At 40.6% G+C, this 18,560-nt stretch overlaps 1 pseudogene; it reads left to right on the forward strand.

Annotated features, from left to right (window-relative positions):
* The first annotated feature begins 2,184 nt into the window (after positions 1-2,184).
* Positions 2,185-2,953, forward strand: LOC111176198 (potassium voltage-gated channel subfamily E member 3 pseudogene; annotated as a pseudogene).
* Positions 2,954-18,560: the final 15,607 nt, after the last annotated feature.

Consider the following 18,560-nt stretch of genomic DNA (forward strand, 5'->3'; position numbering starts at 1 on the left):
AATTCTTAGAAAACGTAGTCACTTTTTTAAACTTCACTTACAAGCATGTTCCCCAAAATCACTTGTTTTCAATTCTGTTTTAGTTTTCTCCTATTTGTGAATTAAGTCTCTCCCTTTTGTTTTAGAACATTTTATTAGTTCATTATTTTCTTTTCCATTATATCTCCAGTGTCTAGCAAAATGCCTGGCACATATATCTTAAAAATGAAAGAAAGAATCAATGAACTGGTGGATTTCATGTTCAGGTTCTTCTTCAACTGCTCTTCCCTGGTTATCTCCTTCACCAATGTTTGGACAGATAGCCACTCTGCTCTTAATTATTCCATTGTTTACTGCCTGTATGATTGTGATAAATTTTGTAACGTGTTCTCTCACCTATAAAGTGGGGATAATGGTGTGCCTACCTCTTAGACTTGTGTAGTGAGTATTAAATAGTTTCATGCTACAAAGAACTTGGAATATTACCTGACACAGAGAAAGTACAATAATGATCTCTTTACCCTTTGTCTTGGGAGTCAAAATTGTCCTTCAGATTTCACTTTTCAGGTTCTTTCTTACACTGCCTTATACCTAAAATTTCATGTCCTTTCTATACGAATTCATCACAGGGAGTTTAATTGTATTATTGCCATAGAGTGAGTTACTCCTTTTAATCCAATCATTTATAATCTGTTCAGGTTATTTCCCCAGAGAGTGATATTTGTGTAAGACATTCATTCTTTTTGGCTTAAATATTAGTTATTGAGACACGATGGGCTTGATTATTTGGGATCCATGCATATAGCCACATACTCATTCATTGATTCCTTTATCCATTCAACAAGTATTTATTGAGAATAATTATAGATATGCTTAGAGGCAGAAAAGAATGTTAAAATCTTTTAGACCAGATCTACCCTCGTTTCTACAGATTTAATACTAAGTACCTAAAAGCTGCAGTGTCAAAGTTGTCTCACTGAGAACAGTTAAGTGAAGGAGGATTTCATTTTGTTCTCCTTCTTGGACAGTCCCATTCACCGCAGGAAAGACACTCACATGAAATCATGAACTTGTGCTCCTGTATGTTTTCTTTGTACTAATGGGAACATTTTGAATCAAATATGAAGAACACTAATTCATATATAGTCTGAAGAACCTCAGTTTTAAGTCTGTTATGGTTGATCCCAAGTCTGTACGGACCTAGGGAGAGTCTAGAGTACCATGTTTTGAGGTCTTCAGCCTGGCAGTCTCACATCAGGGAACTTGAATGTGGTTACAGAAGGATGCCAGAAGACCTCCTGTATCAGTTTTCCATGAAAATTACCACAAACTAGTTGGCGTACAACTGTATACATATTTTTCTCTCACAGTTCTGGGGGCCGGAAGTCTGAAGTCGGTATGCTTCCTGGAGGTCACTGAGGCTCCCTCTAGAGGCTCTAGGAGGGTCCCCATTCTTGTGTCTTCCAGTGTTTATGGCTGTCAGCGTCCCTGGACTTGTGGCTGCATCACTCCAGTCTCTGCCTCCATCTTCTCATGGCCTTCTCTGCTGTGTGTGTCTGCTCCTCTTTGTGTCTAACTTATGACGATACTTGTGCTTGCATTTAGAACCCACCTGGCCAATACAGGATAAGCTCCTCCACTTAAGATGCCTAACTTAATCACATCTTTTGTTGTATGCAGTAACATTCACTCTTTTGCCATTTAAGGTAATACTCACAGGTTGTGGGGATTAAGACGTGGACATATCCTTTCATGGGGCTGCCATTCAATCCACCATACCTGGGTTCAAGTCCTTGTTTGACTAACTATCCACAATTAGGCAAGTTATCACATCTTTCTGAAATTCAGTTTTCTCATCTGTAAAATGAGATATCAATGCCCAGTTTACAGAGTTTTAATGAGAAACAGAAGAGAGAATGTATGTGATGTTCCCTAACTTAGTTCTCAACATAATTAGTTGCCTTAGTTCCAGGTACTCAGAGGGTAGAACAGATTTTAAACTGTTTTACTTTAAAGAAAAAGGTGGCAGAGCGGAGGGGGCGCAGGCGGCGCTGGCCGCGGGCTGCGAGCAGGGGGGCTGGCGGAGCGCCTTGGGGCGCAGTGTGGGGCACTCGCGAGCCCAGGGCAAGGTGTCCAACGAACAGACGGCGCCCCGGGAGCCTTGCCGACCGGCAGCAGGGCTACAGAATGGTACCCCTAAATGGAGAGAGATTACAGGGCTAATCAGAGAGGACGAGAAACAAGGAAGGCTTCTGAAGGAGGGCATCCTCCGATTCTTCCCCCACCTGAATCCCTGTTGCTATGGAGACCACCAATGGGACTGAGACCTGGTATGAGAGCCTGCATGCTGTGTTGAAGGCTCTAAATGCCACTCTTCACAGCAACTTGCTCTGCCGGCCAGGGCCAGACAACCTGACTGAGGAGAGGCGGGCCAGCCTACCTGGCCGCGATGACAACTCCTACAGGTACATTCTCTTCGTCATGTTCCTATTTGCTGCCACTGTGGGCAGCCTCATCCTGGGATACACCCGCTCCCGCACAGTGGATAAGCCTGTGACCCCTGTCATGTATACATCAAGAACCGTGTGTCTGCGCTCTAATGCTAAGAGGCCAGGGATGGCAGAAGATCAAGATTCCTGAGGATTATCTTGTGGGGCCTCCAGAACTCAGCTATGTGTTACATCAGGCCTCCGTGTTCTAATCTGTAAGATCAACAGGAAACAGTACTAAGGGAGGTCATCATTGGGGAAGGAGGAGAGGATCTAGCAGACCTAGGCCTTGTGGATAAGGATTTTTTCCAGCAAAGATAGACTTTATAGACAGTAGGAGCCCTTTGAACAAATATATAAAAGTGGCAGGAGTTCCCTGGTGGTGCAGTGGTTAGGACTCTGTGCTCTCACTGCCAAGGGCCTGGGTTCAATCCCTGGTCGGGGAACTGAAATCCCACAAGCCGTTCAGTGTGGCCAAAAAAAAAAAAAAAAGTATATATATATATATATATATACACACACACACACACACACATACAGACACATACACATATATATATGTATATATATATATAAGTGGCAACATATAATGATAAATGAGTGTTCTAGTGGCAGGAGTGTTGGGGGCTAGGGGCTAGAGGAAGGAAAAGAGGAAGTTGTAGCAGAGGGAAATGAGACAGGAAAATGCGCTGAGGACACATGTTTTGATGTGTTATCTTCAATGACCATGAGAAGCAGTAATGATTATCCCATCACAGACAGGAAATCTAAGTTATGTTACTTATTTATATTTTTTCACATTTTATGTTTTTCAGCCCATTTAACATTTGTGATTTTACCCCCTGTGAAGGAAGCAGAGCAAGTGCCATTCTGCCCATTTAGGCCAAAGCAGTACCCTGACTGGAACCCAGGTTCTCTGATCACCTTGCCTAGTGCTTTGCAAAACTGTGTGCTACCTAGGAGTGGATCTAGGCCTGAAACTTATATAATTCTGGGGGGCCCTCCTTAAGAAAAAGAATTCTAAAATATTTTTGCAAGTATTACAAAAACCTATCACCATGTTAATACATTGTTGGGGCCTCTCCTAAGATCTAAGAAGGAGCCATGCAAGTACAGAACCCTGACTGTCAAGCCTCATTAGCTCCATGGTCTCTATGCCCTTCCACCCATGTCCCACTGCCTTTCCCAGCCCCATCTCCAGTCCTGGGGACTTCACTACCTCTAAGGAAGCCTCTAACGTTTTGAATGAAATCTGTGAGTAATTTTCTGATATCAAGTTGAAATCTGCTTCTAGAAGATTATTATCACACCTAGAAGATTATCATATTAAAAGAGGCAGGTACCTGATTCAGTGGAAAGAGAACCAGCCCTGATTCTACTACCAGTGTGGTGTATAAACTGGCTAGACACTTAAAAAAAAAAAAAGAAAAGGTAAGGTTGACTTATATTTGGTCAGAATTTGTTAAAGTTTTATGACTTGGTTGAAAAAATATTATTGAGCAACCACAAAATGGTTTTATATTTAGTTCACCATTATGCATAGAACAGCCAAAAAATGGTTTTATATTCAGATAACCATTCTATGTTGGCTCTGCCTCATTTAATAATAATTCCTTTCTGTCTGCTTTCTGCTGCTTCCTAGCCACTAGCATATTTGATAGCATATTACTATGTGATGTCAAATTCTTTAAATAATAATGAGTGATAGTTGGAGTAACAAACCAGTGATGTCTTGCTGTCACAGGCCTGCAAAAAAAAATCCGTTGAAATAGTCTGGCTGAATGAAACTATAAGGGCAGTATAGAAGTTATCATCCACATTTTACAGAATTCTTATTTGAGTTATGTACTTACAGATTCATATTCCAGGCTCTTTCTTAGTTGAACTGTAATTTCTACATCTAGAAGTAAAAACACTCATCAGAAAAATATGACTAAAATATAATATCCGAGTTTTGTGGTAATACATGGCATTGATTTTATTGAGTTGTTTGTGATTTGGAATAGCTCTGTCTCTCTGAATTAGGAGACAACTGAAGAAATTTAGCCAACATTCACAGATAGGTATAGCATAATTAAAGTCAAGGCGTTTTTCAAAATTTAACCTCAGTGTGTTCCTCTGCAAATTCTTATTTTTAGTAATTTTAATTTCTGCAGTCACCCCTTTTCAGTATCTTCTAGTCTCATTCTTTCTTTATCTTGCTCATACACTTTGGCCCCCTTGGCATCTGCTCCTTCTTCTTGCTTATGGAAAGAATGTTGACCTTGAATATGCATAATATTTCATTCTGTGAACTATAGTAAAGTTGATGTGACAATTGGAATAGGCAGGAGGCAACATAATGAGCCAGGTGTCTTCCAGCTCTAAAATCCCATGAACTTACATTCTTCTGAATATTAGCTCCTAAATTAAAATCTCACACTCTATAGCTGAATCCTATCACTATCCTGTCTATCTCCTTTCTCCAATCTAAAGGAAGAATTTTTTATTATTTCATATCTTGGTTTTTTTGGATTACTTTGAGTTATTTTTTTAAAAAAAGTAATGAAGATATTAAGTCCAAGTTTTCCGGAAGCGTGTGAGCGTGTTATATGTGTGTGTTTGGGCGTAAGAGACTGAGAGTTTTCCTTTTACTCAACCAACCTTTTAGAGGTCTTCAGAGTTTCCAGGTAAGTTTATTTCTTTAAGACACGACTGCTTTTTTTTTCATACAACCATTTCACATCTTCCAAGAAATGACTACAAGAACATCTGCTTCAGTGTTCATACACATCTTATCTGATCATCGTTTCCATTCTTTTCCAACCCCCATTCCAAATCACATCCAAAATGGCAAAATGTGACTTTAGACGCCAGTTGTGTCCTCTCTATGAATGTTTTCTGTATTTGAAATGGCTGGGGAATTATCTTGCCTCTACCAATAGTAATTTAGAATGAGAGGGATTGGATAAGGGTCATTTCCTCCATCTCCTGAGATTTCAAAAGCTCTGTTTTCTTTTATACCTGATCGGGTCTACCAGTTGCAAAGCTGTATGATGTAGTGGAGAAGTGCATGCGGTTAATTATGACAATTACAATCAGTTCTTTACAATCTTTGCTTCTCTTATGGGGTTTAAAGACTATAATGTATGTCAAAAGGACAAAATAATGTTTCTGTGTTTTCTGCTTACAGCTGCTTTTATGACTGGGTTTTGCTCATAAACAGGTGGTTATAAGATGCAATCCTTCCATTAGTCCATTTATCTTACCTGTCTTGTACCCTGGGTTCCCTGGTATGTCATTAAACACAAGTGTTGAGATTCCCAACAACTCTGAGGGAATCTCAGGGCCTGGACAGAATCCCTTGAACATGTTACAATGAAAATGAAACCACTTATGGTCAGTGGAAGTAGATAACATGCATTTAGTTAATTTTCAGAAACTCCCTCGCTACTCTCAGACCTCTGTGGTCTGCCTTCCTGCCCGCCCCCCTTCACCATCTCTCCACTGTTTTTTTTATCCCTGCTTAATACCCACTCTTTCAACTTTGCCCCAGTGAAACTCTGTGCCCAGTTTCTTCTCACCTTTTTGGTCTCAAGTTCATAGCATGTTGTGAAGAGTATAGCACGTGGAAATGAATTTCTGTGCTGTTGGCACAGTTACTTTTTCTCTGATGTTGTAAGTCGAATCCTTACAGTGTGCACGTTGCCACCTCATCCTTGCCGAGGGCAGCTAGGAAAGAGGTAAGACAAACTTTTTCTCTCAGCACACCTTCCTTCTCTGCGACGCTCACCTCTGCCTGAGAGGTAGGTATGAAGAGGTAGAGGTTCATGGCGAATGAAACTCTCTGAGCCTTTTCCCCCTTGAGTGTACCTTGCTTAAATAGCATTGTTTCCAGTTAATGACCATCTGGTAAAGCTGACAGCCTCAAGTCCTCCTAATTCTTAACTGTCTGAAAAAAATGTGCCCAACCTGCCATGGCTTATGACTGAATTATATAAACCATGAAGCACAATAAAGTCATTAACTTTCAACATGTCAAATTTGACTTGAATTGCATCCTGCCCAGAATTTGATGGCCTTTCCCCAATACTTAAGAGAGCAGGCCTGTGTACTGTTCAAAAAGCACTTTGTCACTTCTCAGAGAACCAGTAGCTTTGCGTGGCTGTCTGGACGTGCACGTCAGCAGGTCTGGGAGAAGAGGAATGTCTAGTGAAGTAAAGAGCATGGAGAAGCAGGTGTGAGGTCCACTAGGGAGAGGCAAAGCATCTCTTCCCAGGAAAAGGGACGAGAAGAAGTATTCTACATTTGGGTACTGCACGTTTATCCTGAAAATAACGATTCACTTTGCAATGGGGAAACTTTGGATGAAAGTGTGTGCTTTACAATTCTGATTACCCTTCCCCCTTTGTTCCCCACTATCAAAAATAATCATATTCTATAAATGTCAGTGGAATGTGGTTAGAGTGAAGCTACATTTTTGGAGAACCAGGTGTCAGCTCTGTCAGATTTCTATGAATAGGTACATTTATATACACTTTTTCAAAGAAAGAAAGGCCACTCACCACCCTGCTTGTAAAACTGTCAAGGATTTAGGAAAGAACTATGGTAGGCTGTCTTCACGTGGGAAAGGAAATCTGGTTCTCAAGATATTTGGGGCATTGCAGTGAATAAGGGATATTAATAGAGTTCCACCCCCAGCCTCTCTGGCTAAGAACTGATCTGCCTAGAATTTAAGAAGGAGAGGCATCTAAAGCCTTGTCCAGTGCTCAGCCCTACTGCCATATGAAGGTGTCATACTGAATGTGGAGGGGAAAGTGTGGGCTTTGGGATGTATTACTGGTGCACTATCCCCCCTATTCCCATCCCTTCTTGTCCCTGGATTCCCATCTGTTTAGTGAACATACTTAGGACGGGATGGTGTTTGAGGATCCTCTCCTTTCTAGAGACTAGGATAATGTTGGGTTCTTTGTATTATGGCATGGGTGGTTGGATGAAGCAGTGTCACCAAAGCCTTTTTGCAAAGTAGATTTTCAGATTTCTGAAGGCTCTGGGTCAGGGGCTGGATAGCCTTGAAAAGAAAGGAAAGCGCGCCCTCTGGTGGTCAGCCTGCAGAAATGCATCAGCTAATCCCCTGAGATAAGTTTCAGGCCCTGCTGTCAAGTAGAGAAGATGTCAACATTAGTTGGGTGAGTTTCAGAATAATTTATTTATCCCAGACTAGAAGTGAGGTTATTGATGAATCTGTCACCCCAAAGCATTTTCAAAGGAAATAAGACAGAAGCGTCCTTAAGGTATTCGGAGTCGTATTCTGAAATTGTTCAGCCTGTTTGTTAAACTACTGCTATGGGGCCAGTGGGGCACTAATAAAAACTCAAGCTATCAGTTACCTTGTAGGTGAGATTACAGTCAAACTGAGAACCCAGATATTAAGAATAATTATTTAGCAAGAGTGAGTAAGCCGTTTGTTTCTGTTGGCAGAAGAATTGTTGAATTGAGTAGCCGGGAGGAGTCCTTGCAGGTGATGAAGTTAAGCCAGGCCCTGAAGGGTGGGTAAGATTAGAATAAATGAGGGAAATGGAGGTGAACATTCTCATTATAGGGGCCGAGGGAGCTGGAATGGGTTTGTTTTTGAAGTCAGTAGCAAGCAAGAGTGGAGAGTTAGCAGTAAATAATGAGACACAGAGAACACTTGCAAATAAAAAATGAATTAGGTAAATATTTAAAGTGGTTTAATAAATTGAATCAAGGGGGCATTTTCAGTACTCATTATGAAGATAGAGACAGTATAGCCTCGGGACTTAAGGGGTGGGTCTAGGTTCATATCCTAGGTCTGACACTTATGTGAGTCCTTAGGCAAGCGACTTAGCCTGCCTGTCCCCATTTCCCTCCATCTGTTAAACTGGGATGGAAATAGAATATATATTTTAGACTCAGAGATACACAAACGCTGTTTAGATATAAGATGTAAAAGTTGAGTACAAGGCAAGCCTGCGTTGTCCCAGAGCTGCCTCTCCTTCTGGTGGTGGGTTTCCAGCTGCTGGGTGGGCACAGGCAGAAGCTGAAGGACCCCTTGACAGAGGCATCATGGAGATTTATGGATCAGATGGGTAACTGGACCAGGTGGCACCCAGGGGCCCTCCAACCTAGAGACTTGGTGATTCTAGAAAGTCCACGATGACCCACAGAAACCTTACCGAGATGAGCAGATAGTAACGACCATGTTTAAATTTGGTTCAAGATGTTCTGTTCTATGTAAAAAATACCATCACTTTAACTGATGCAGCCTATAATTGAAACAGCTACCTCAAGCTGTTCCTCTCCAGCTCGTCAAGGGAAGGAGTGGAATGGGGGGGGGGAGAAAGGCGGAGGGTCTGGAGCCAACATGTCAGCTCGTCAAAGTGGCTGTAAGAAAACTGAACAAAGATCCCATCCTGAGTGTGAAAGGGGGCGGAGACTTCGGGGAACAGGAGGCTTTAAGTGGAATTCACTGCCTTCTAATTATTTGAGAAGCGAAGGGTGGGGAAGACATGTTGACAGCAGAGGTTTCAGGGAGAACAGGTGCAATGATGCTGTGTACCATAGCACCGCACCATTTTATGTACTGCGTGTGGAGATGGGAGGTAGAACGTGGAGTTCAGAAAGGTTTAAAAGGCAAAATGCAATCACTTCCCTTTAATTAACTCAAACAGTGCATGGCAGGTTATGGTAACATGCCTGTAGCTGAGACAGAGGTTGGCAGGCCACCGCTGAGACTTTACAGAGAGAGGGTGCCTGGGATGCCAGAGCAGGAAGGGCCTAGAAACCCTGTAGAATAATATTATAGATGAGAGAATGATCCTAGCACAATTACAGAACCCACCCAAGGTTATGTGGTGTCACCAAATCTAGGGTAACACGTCAGGTCTTTACCTGTTCAGTATTCTCTCCAGGACACTGTGTATGATGGAGTCTGTAGTGACTTCACATTAGCCCCAGGTGGTCAAACTGACCATAGTACATTTGTATACAGGTTAAGATTTGGTGCATTCTTTTAACAAAAGCTTGAAAGAAGAAAGGTAAAAATTAAGAAGGAAACTACCTGTATTTCAATCAAGCTTTTCTTTTAAAGTTGCCTTAGAATATTATTATTAATGCCAGTGGCTATTTCCATGCAGCTGTTTTAATTAAAGTGTTATCTTTTTTGTAAATGAAGTGATGGAAACTTCTGCTTAGAGCCCTGTAGGAGGCTGAGTAGGGAAGCGTCAGAATTGCAGGCAGAGCAGGTACACTGTAATTTAGATCATGTGACTGAAATACCACCACCGCTGTGTAGAATCTGCTAAAATTGCAGCTTCAGATTTTTCAGGGGTGAATACATCTTTTATAAAAAAGGAGGCTATGCATTAAAGTTATAAAGTCACATAAAATATTACAGGAAAGATGAGAAAGTAAACTATTTTTCTCTTGTTTTACTTATTTCAAGGAAAAGAGTTTTATGAACAATTTCCAAAAAAGTTTTAAATGGTTATAGACTTTATTTTGCTTTACAATCTGGCCATTCTTCAAGGTTTTATATTTATTCTCTTTTTGAGCTGAGACATACAGAACTAGACAGACACGCTTTTAAAAAACCTTTCATTTCCCTGATGATTGGGAGAAATAGCAAGTAGAAAATCTCTGGAAACTGTTGGAGATTGGGACAGTGCAGTAAATGGTACCCCCTACTGAGTTCATTATCAACAGAGGTGAGCACAGGAGTTAGATAGGTGAAGATTAAAATATGTCTTCCATTCGGTGGTATACTGGCAGGCGGCTAACACTTGTGGGGGAGGGGCTGAGTTTTAGTGTCTATAGATTTCCGTGGTGTAAGTACTGCCACTTTGGTCAGGGTCAAGCTACCAATGTGATGCCACTGAATTTGGAACTGGGCAGAGATCCACACACTTGGCTCTTGCAAGCCAGTACAAACAGTCTTTGTACGCCAGTGCTTGAGTCCATTACCATAAAGGCTGTGTTATAGAGTGATGCTAAGCAGTCTTGTTAATACTACTCTTCAGAATTAGGCAGACTTAAACCACAGTTCCTTCTTTGGGGGCCTGCCAGGAGTGTTGCATGTGTGGGACATCTCTCCAAATGGAAGGAAACAATGAAAATGGGGAACAAATGTTACCCTTAGCAGAATCAAAATTCAGTATGATTCTTTTTTTTTTTTAAATGAATTTATATATTTTATTTTATTTATTTTGGCTACGTTGGGTCTTCGTTGCTGCACACGGGCTTTCTCTAGTTGTGGCGAGTGGGGGCTACCCTTTGTTGCGGTGCACGGGCTTCTCATTGCGGCGGCTTCTTTTGTTGTGGAGCATGGGCTCTAGGCATGCGGGCTTCAGTAGTTGTGGCACGTGGGTTTAGTAGTTGTGGCTTGTGGGCTCTAGAGCACAGGCTCAGTAGTTGTGGCGCACGGGCTTAGTTGCTCCGCGGCATGTGGGATCTTTCTGGACCAGGGCTCGTACCCGTGTCCCCTGCACTGGCAGGCAGATTCTTAACCACTGCGCCACCGGGGAAGCCCAGAATGATTCTTAGAAGACCTTTACAGCACTAGTGTCAACAAGGAGGTTGGAGGCGGAACTTTAAGTCTTTATCATTTTGGTGAATAGCTATTCACAGCAAAACCATCTTTGATGCTGGGCAGTGGCAAGAATTTTGGTTATCAGAAAACGGAATTTTTGGGTGGCATTTAAAAATAGATACAGTAGTATACCATAATGCTTTTCTTTATTTTGTAGGAAGATACAGAAGAATAGATTCCTGTTTAGTACCTTGAAATTAAATTGTTTTGCCAGCTGGGTGCGACTGAAAGAAGCAGGGCAGACATAAGACCTTAAACAAGTTCATTGCCTCAGAGCAGATGACGGACTATTTTAGTGAATATGTGAAATGGTATCTGGCAAAAGCAGAGCCCTTGGTCATCTCAGTTCCTTCTAGCTGATGTGCAAGAGTCCCTGCATCCAGATTTATACCTCTTTGCTTACACCTCCATCATTGTTAATATGCCTGTACTCTGAGAAAGTAAGCCTGAGGTTGACTGCATGAGTCTGTTTCTTCCAGGTACAGGATAGTTTATCCTTGTTGCTATTGTATTGTTACTTAACGTGTGATGGTTTTATAATTAACAATGATTGTAAATTAGCTTACTATTACAACAGCTTGGGCCTAAGTAGTCTAATAATTGATACGTTACTTTTGGGTAAAAAATTCTGGTTATAAGTCAGGTGTCTGAAAGCACTTTTGTTGCTGTCATCATGCTAGAAGAGAAATTCTCAGCTCTGTAAGAACCTACCTTCTCATTCTGTTGCCTATGACATTGTATAGACATGGATCTCATGTTCATATGTGTCTACATTTGCTCCCCTTTGTCGTAATGTCGGACCAGTGTCCTGACTCTGCCATTTAACAGACGAATTAGCTAATCCATCCTAACCCAAGCTTTCTCAGATATAAAATGGGAATGATAACAGACCTACCTCGCAGGGCCTAGTGTATGTAACACATTTTGTACAGGGCCAGTTGTCGACAAATGTTGGTAATTACGGCATTCATTATTTTAAAAATATATAATATTGTAAAACATGTATAACTTTACATTTAATGCACAGCTACTATTAGTCCATGTTTGAGGACTGACTCTCAAACTGGTAGTACTTACGTTTTCCAAGGAAAGTCCTACTAATGAAGGAAAAGCCATTAATAGTTCTAGTCCGTAGCTTCTCAGGTTCATATCTGTCTCTCTCCTTTGTCACTCCCCTGCCTTCTACCCTTCCCTAGTACCCAAGGTCCTCATTTATTCCCCGTTCTTTCCCGTGTAAAAGTCTGATCTAGGAAAATGATATAATAAATTATTACATAACAAATAATACATTATTAATAATTCAAGGCATTGCAGCAGAGATATAGTCTAAGAGTGTAATTTCAGCATTGAGGCCTGGGTGAGAGAGGTATTTATTTGGCAGTGGGTTCCTTTTGATGCCTCTGAAATTATAGTCATATTGGTAACTACCTACTCTGCAGTCCATATGGCAGTCTTTAATTATACCTGTTGGAATAATCCACTTAGCCAAGGTCAAGCATCCTCTGACTACATGTTCTGTTGCTATTTCCTAGTTGTTATATATCCTTGGAAGCTGTCAGCAGCCAAGTTTGGTCTTTCTAATTTTTAGTGGCACTCATCCTGTCCCGAGTTTCCCCAACACATGTTTCATCCTTGTCAAACACGCTTTGTTTCAACTGAATTAGTCATCATTCTGTGGACCTTACCTTGTGTGCTAGTGGCCACATTCCACTATAGGTAGTCTCTACAAGTGATTTCAGCTCCCTCTCCTAGCTTTGCTTTTTCTTCATTTCACAGAATTCTACGCAGCATATCAATCAGCAAAAACATCTGCTCTCTTCCTCCCGAGACTGGGCCACATTTCAATGGGAGGTGAATTCAGTCCATTTCAATCTAACGGTTATGTTTGGAATGCCAGCAATGAATAAATTAAATTAACATTTTTTGAGCACCTATAGTGTTATAGTCTTAGAGTCTTTTGCTTAATTATTTGATTATATACATTAGCTCATTTAATCCTCTCAACAGTCCTGTGAGATGTGCAATCTAAGAAGATGAGGTCTTTTCAGATGAGGTCATTGAGACCTGTAGAAGTTAAAATATTCTGTTCAAGATATGTGGAATCTAGAAAAATTGTACAGATGAACTGGTTTGCAAGGCAGAGATAGAGGCACAGATGTAGAGAACAAATGTACGGACATCAAGGGGGGAAAGAAGAGGGTGGGATGAATTGGGATATTGGGATTGACATATGTACACTAATATGTATAAAATAGATAACTAATGAGAACCTGCTGTATAGCACAGGGAACTCCACTTTGCTGTACAGTATAAACTAACACAACATTGTAAAACAACAATACCCCAATTAAAAAAAAAAAAAAAGGTTTACAACTAGTCAGTGGAAGAGCCAAGGATTAAACTGAAAGTTTCCTGGCTTCAAATTTATTGCTTTTCTCCAAAACTAGGTTTTTACTATGCACTAGGTTAGATTGAATGAAAAATATAAAAGAAGTACAGGTCTGTAACGACAGTCCCTATGTTCACGTAGTTTATAGTTTCTTGGGTTAGAATGATCTTTATGTTTTCCTACCAGATGATTTAGGGTTCTGTGGAGACAGATGTTTATGATATTATTATTTTGGTAAAGATAAGTAGAACAAACAAGACAAAAACCTACTTGCTGGAAGTTATCTTTCAAAGATTTGTTAATCTCTTCTGGTAAAACTATAATGAGTTATAGGAAAGCATTGGGAGGAAATTTTTCAGCTTTACTTTTAGAGTAAAAAAAAAAAAAAAAAAAAGTCATCCCAAAGCCTAGTGGTGTGTCATACCTGTGCTTTCCTGAATATGTCTGTGAATCAGCATTTACTGCTAGAAATTGAAATCATGAAAAGAAACAGCTTTAGCACAGGGAAACAAAGCCAGTTTTCTACCAAATTCTAAGATCCCAGAGACAATGAATGCTGCTGTCAAAAATCATTTGAATGCAGTGTATCAGGAAGTGTTTTTCAAATTTAGCAGCAATATAGGTTTTAGTCTGGGGTATTGCTGTACTGGAGATTCATGCACTATTATATATCTTCCTCGAATACACAGATATCTCTTGTAGCCCTTCCAAGGAGAGCTTGTTACTGAAATGCCACAGGACTTTATAGTCACAGTATTTTATCTCTAATCTTTCTATGGACTAGGTCCAAAGATTGTCCTATAAAAAGGGAAGAGCCCAGAGATGGTATTTCTAGTCATGATTCAGTAGTAAGTAGCTGTATGACCTTGGTCAGGCCTCTTAACCATCTCCCTGAGTCTTATTTGCTTTTTGGTACAATGAGAGGATCAGAGTACTTGAACCCGATGTCTCTTCTCAGTTCCACCCGTGTTGCTGTGCACAGCCCTAATCTGTGGCTTATGACTGTTCTATAAAAGTTTCCAACCACATTGTACCTACACGCCTTCCCTAGGTGATTTGTTTTAGGTTTTTCGCAGTTGCAGAATGATGTTTCCCGTGTGGAAAGCTGGATTACACACCGTGTTGGTTCAGCATGTTTTTCCTTATGCTGATAGCAAGACTGAAGACATGAAAAAACATAGATTTTTTTTTCTTATGACGTCCACCTCAAGAATTTAGAGGATATATCCAAAGTATAGCTCTTCTAAAATTAATAACCATTTGTTGTTGTTGTTGTTGTTTTTGTTTTTTGGGTTTTTTTTTTTTTTTTGTGGTACGCGGGCCTCTCACTGTCGTGGCCTCTCCCGTTGCAGAGCACAGGCTCTGGACGTGCAGGCTCAGCGACCATGGCTCATGGGCCCAGCCGCTCCGTGGCCTGTGGGATCTTCCCAGACCAGGGCATGAACCTGTGTCCCCTGCAGACTCTCAACCACTGCCCCACCAGGGAAGCCCAATAACCATTTTTGAAGTAACTATAAGTAGCTATCCATCAATTAATTTGAATCCTTCTTGAATCTCTAGTGAATTTATGATGCGTATTTTGAGTACTTGGAAACCTGGAATATCAATTATTTTATAAACCCTTTTTCAGTAAACAGAAAAGTAAGATTATTGATGCCTATTTACTCCTTGTTGTATCTCTTTAACCATCTTGGAAGCTGTCTCCTCTGAAGCTTTTCCAGAGGATGCAGTTCAATGCAGTAACAAGATGGCAGGTGTATCTGTAGACTTTTAAGGCCCCTCTTCCGATAGTCAGTCTGCCCTGTAGTGTGTCTTATGGAAAAATAATATAACCTCTAAAGGTGATACTCAACTCTCCTTGTGCTGTACATGTTTCTTTTTCAGACCCATGGCTACATATGCTATTGAATAAAAAATGTTTTCATGTTATACATTAAGTATGAAATTGTTTAGGTAAAACTTGTGCTCCTACATAGGATCATGGTAACTGTGAATTGCTTTTCTTTTTTTTCAGAGGGATAGGTTAGGCATATTTGCTGTCTTTGCCAAACCTTTTCTCAATTTGTAGACTTCTGAATATGTAGATTCCCCCTCTTTTTTAACATTCACATTATAAAATGAACAAAGTTAGGATGAGCCAAAAAAAAAAAAAAAAGCCCTGCATATAGCAATGCTGAAGGAAATTATTCAGGCAGTTTTAGAGCTAAAACAGTCCTTAGAAGCATGGAAGCTGTAGAGCCTTGAATGAGGCTCTACAAAGATTGGAATTTTTAGAAATTTGACTCTTCATACTTTGTAATTCCTTAAAGGAAATCCAAGCTCTCTGAAATTAGAAAGGTGAAATTAACAACTCACTGAGTCTGTGTGTGTCTCTGTGGTTCATATCTACAAATAAGTGCCTGCTCTGCAAAACATCTTGAATATAGGCGTTCGCTACAATAATTAAGGCATTATGAGGAGAGAGAGAATAATAATTTAGATTGTTGGGACAGGGCAGTCAGATGGATATGAATGGGGAAGCACTATTCCCAGCAGAGGTAGTATCTTAAGATCCCCAAAGAGGAAGATTCCATGTGTGCATGGGAGGAGTGACTACAACTTGAGATGCATTATAGATGGTGGGGTGGGGAAGAAACAAGGGACATTCCAATGTATATTAGGTAGAAACTGCAGAACAGTAGGTGGAGGGTGGAAGGGGGAAAGTATAGTGGAGGTTATTGAATACTGAGACAAGGAGAAGCAACCTCTTAGGTAATACGCTTACCCAAGATTCTGAATTAGTTTCTCCTACTCAGCCTTTTTTTTTTTTGGATGGTGTGAGCTTCTGTGGATGGGAGGTGGAATGTTGTGAAAAGAAGGTAAGCTTATGAACGAAGGTTCCAGAAAACTAGCTTGCTAGTGGATTCCTCTGGTGGTAGAGAGTGTTTATACCGTGTGTCAGCCTTCCTCTCCATATGAGGTACATAGGGAATTCGTCTGCACAGAGCACCTGACGGGCCAGTAGTGCTGGGAAAGCCTGTGCGAAGTAATGGAAGAGCAGATGTCACTGACAGGGTGACCTCTGACTGTGGCCGTCTCGGGGATTTTAACTTTAGAGACAGTCTTCAACTTGCCATGTGGACCTATTCTGACACTGGAGGATTTCCCTTGGTTGGGAGAGAAAATGGAGAGGTGGCTTTTTGTTTGTCTGTTTCTGGGGGGTTGGTAGGGAGGAGGCGGGGGGTAGGTGGTAGGGAATGTGTATGTGTAGATTTTTAGCCTGGTAGGTAGATGTTGGAATCACATTCTACCTCCAGCAGAGCAATTGAGTTCCTCCTCACCTGGAAAGAAAGGCAGGGGTGAAGGCTGTCCAGGGAGTAGGGGTCTCAGTGTTGCCCTTTATTTGGACACTTACAATCTTGAGACCAACAGGACTTAAGTGAAGCTAATTAACGAAGGGTACAGTCAACTTCATTTGGGGTTTATCAATTCCTCAACTACTTCGGAATTCTACTCTTTCTCACCCTGACATTGGATCTTTGTATTTCAGGTCTGGTTTTATAAACATTTAAGTTCTTGATTGAGTCAGGTCTTTGGAGGCCATTTTTTGTTAACTTCTGATTGAGCCTTTATTCTCCTCCACATGGCTCCTTAACTAGCACATTTGAAGTGTTTGTTCCCAGGGGAAAGTTAAAGTCAAATATGTGAGCTCATTTTCTCCCTATTAAGTTAAGTCTTCAGAGTTTGCAGTTCCAGGTATTCAGTGTTTCATGCCTTTGGCGCTCTTTTAGAAATCTATGTATTTTTGTACGTTTTCTGTAGGCATAGATGATCCATAGGATCAAATCTGGCTTATGTAAGTCTGGAATAAAGAGTAAGAAAACCCAAAAGCCAATAATAATGTTAAGCCATCTCCTTTCTCTCATCCACAATGTGGCTCTTTAAATTTTCCATTCTGACGAAGCATGGGGAGCTCACAGTTTACCTACATCTACCTGGTATGAGCCCCATGTGGTTGAGCTTTCGTAGCCAGGTTGAGATGATGACAGAAAGAAGAAAATGGAATACCTCTCCCCAGACCTCCCCCTACACTTTATAGTACTTCACTGTTTACCATGTTGTCATTTGCTGATACAGTTGTTAGTGCTTAGCCCTCAATGAAATCATAAGCTTATTTAGGAACTGTGATTTTGCCATACATATGTCATCTCCCAAAGTACAAGGATAGCTTAAGAACCCAAATGTCCAATAAATACCTGTTTACCGTTGTATTGTCTTGACAAGGAATACAGAATGCATTCCTTTTATTCATACTTTGATCTGTAAAGGGCATGGAAGGAGTGAAAAGACACAGGGTCACTTCAGACACGTTTCCTTCCCTCTCTCTTGGTCCCCTCCCATCGTCACTTCAATCACCCATTTCTCGCCTTTCCTCTAAGGATCTTGGTTCTCTGAGAAGCAGGGACTACTGAAGATCATATACTAATATTATGATCCTAAAACTCAGAACTTTGTGGCAGGGAAAAAAATGTGTGTGCTTAATTCCTTTCTCTTTGACTGTCTGACCCAATTGGATGCTCAGGAGTACTATGCTACTACTAGCTATGAGATGAAAATCTCAAGGCTGAAATAATATTATTAGCAAAACATTTAACATTTAATTAAATGTTTTATGTATAAAGTGCTTTATGTGTAAATGTTTTATATGCAAAGTATTATGCTGAGTGTTTTATGTGGATTGTCACATTTAATTCTCATTACAACTATGTGTCAGCTATTTTGCAGGTATTATTATCATCCCCCATTATATAAATGAGGAATGAGGCTTAAAGAGATCAAATAACTTGCCCAGTGTCCCCTAGCTCTTAAATGGTGAACTCAGGATTCAGATTCATGCTTAACTTCTACCCTAAACCGCCTTTATCTTCTATAACCCTTAACCCAAGAAAAATCAGTCTTCTATGTACTAACCACCATAGATTTGATAGTTGAGGCAAACAGATATTTTTCTAATCACACTCTTGCAGTACCCCGTTGGCATAAATTTTAGAGGTTGGAGCTTCTGTCCACCAACTGCACAGTAATCTCTTAGAATTGTCATTTTGGGTTATGACAATTATGATGCATGTCTTTTCGT

This window comes from Delphinapterus leucas, chromosome 2 (assembly GCF_059928025.1).
Source record: "Delphinapterus leucas isolate spDelLeu-1000000601 "Yukka" chromosome 2, BTC_Dleu_Yukka2, whole genome shotgun sequence".
Lineage (NCBI taxonomy): Eukaryota > Metazoa > Chordata > Mammalia > Artiodactyla > Monodontidae > Delphinapterus > Delphinapterus leucas.